Source organism: Crocuta crocuta, unplaced genomic scaffold, assembly GCF_008692635.1.
Source record: "Crocuta crocuta isolate KB4526 unplaced genomic scaffold, BGI_CrCroc_1.0 scaffold334, whole genome shotgun sequence".
NCBI lineage: Eukaryota > Metazoa > Chordata > Mammalia > Carnivora > Hyaenidae > Crocuta > Crocuta crocuta.
In genome coordinates, this window is record NW_027533260.1 from 6,505,712 (window position 1) to 6,507,720 (window position 2,009).

General features: G+C 53.6%; 1 protein-coding gene across 1 annotated transcript in view; it reads left to right on the forward strand.

Moving 5' to 3' along the window:
* PHLDB3 (pleckstrin homology like domain family B member 3) overlaps positions 1–2,009 on the forward strand; it is a 24,133-nt gene that overhangs the window by 18,700 nt on the left and 3,424 nt on the right. The gene's annotated exons all lie outside the window — the stretch shown is intronic.

The following is a 2,009-nucleotide window of genomic DNA, read 5'->3' on the forward strand; positions in this document are numbered from 1 at the left end:
GTCTCCCCCCCTCCGCCCCCCGCCCCTGTGTGACCCCAGGCTGCCTTCTTGTGCGCATGTGCAAGTGCTTCTCTGGGATTCGCACCGGGAAGCGCAATTGCGGGAGTGGAGAGCCTGACGGCGAGCTTGTCCTCGAAACAGCCCCGGGAGGAGGTTGCTGTGATAGCCCCGAATTTCAGCACAGGGGGACCCAGGGCCCCGAGAGGGGCAGGGGTTCCGTGGGGGTGACATGGTGGGCAGCGATGGAGTCTCGAGTCCCGCGCCCATCTCTTCTCCTGGATTTGGGGCCCCGCTCTGCCACATCCTGCCGGGGTGACCTTGGTGAGCCACTGCCTCTCTAGAAGCCTCAGTTGCCTCCTCTGGGAAATGGGAACAATAGAGGTTTGTTTGTGTTTTGAGAGGAAACGAGGTGATCACTGTGATCAATTTGCACAGTGATCATGTCGGTGATCCTTAGTGTAACTGGCTGGATCTGGCGACAGGACCCATAGAAGATTCCAGGCTCCCCTGGCTGCCCTTTCAACGGCTCCTTCCCCTCCTCTGCATCCCCGCCCCTCGCCTGGCTCTCCCCAGTTCCTTGCAGTGAATCTCCTCTGTTTCTCAACCCTTCTTGCTCTGGCCTCACTTCTGTTTCCTCACCTTGTTTTCTCAGCCCTTGATACCCAAGGGGTGGTCCTTGGGTAGCAGCACTGGCCCCCTGGGAGCTGGTTCGACACACAGAACCCCTGACTGTACCCGAGGTGGCATTCCTTTTAAATTTTTAAGTTAATTGTATTATATTGTATTTATTTAGAGAGAGAGCATGTGAGCAGGGGAGAGGGGCAGAGGGAGAGAGAGAGAATCTCAAGCAGGCTCCACTCTTGAGAAGGGACTCCATTCCACGACTCTAGGATCATCACTCCACCTGGAACCACCCGACTGATTTTAGTTGGGATGATCAGCCTACTGAGCCAGGCACCCCCAACCCCCTTCCTGTCCCCTGTGGCTGCATCTTTAACAAAATTCCTAAGGGTGTCTTGCCTGTGCACTCAAGGCACACCACTCAGAGCCTCAGTGTGACTGTGGGGATCATACCATTCTTTGCAGGGAAAAGAATAGGTGCGACCAGTCTGGGCCTTATAAACAGTAGACACTTTCTTGGCATTCATTTTTCTCCCTTTTATGGCCACGAGAGATGATCACTCTCCTTGGTGAATCCTGGCGCTGTCAGCTCTAGCTGTGTGACTTGGGCCTAGTGACTTAACCTCTCTGAGTCTCGCTTTCCATGTCTGTGAAATGGGGGTAATGAGGTACCTACACCCCAAGAGAGTTCAAGGGGGCAGAGGGATTATACCTATAAAGCACTTAGCACAGGTGATAATTGCTGGTTCATCACAAGAATAACTGTAGTAGTAGAAACTGCTCTCAAGGATCGATCACTTATTTGGTCCCCTGTATCACAGGGACTCCCTCACTTCTCTGTCACTTCTCTGACATACCTCTTGTGTTTTTGGGTGAGCTCTGGGGGAGGAAGACCTGGGTTTGTGTTTCAGCTCTGCCACCTAGAAGCTCTGTGAGACCTCAGGTGGATTAGTTTATATTTTTGTGCCTCAATTTGCTCATCTGTAAAATGGAGCCCCTAGTAGCCTGGTCCCAAGGGCAGTCGGGAAGTCAAGTTGTTGCTGCTCGAAAGCCCTGGGCAAGGTGTCATAGTCCGTAAGTGTGGCTGCCAGATCGTGATCATTGTCATGATTACCACCATTGATACTGCTGTTGAAAGGCTGGGGGGTGGGGGGGGCGCGCCTGGGTGGCTCAGTCGGTTAAGCATCCGACTTCGGCTCAGGTCATGATCTCACGGTTCATGGGTTTGAGCCCCGCGTCGGGCTCTGTGCTGACAGCTCAGAGCCTGGACTGTTTCAGGTTCTGTGCCTCCCTCTCTCTGGCCCTCCCCAGCCCATGCTCTGTCTCTCTCAGTCTCAAAAAGAAATAAACTTTAAAAAAAAAAAGGCTGTGGTGGCCTCAGGACCGCC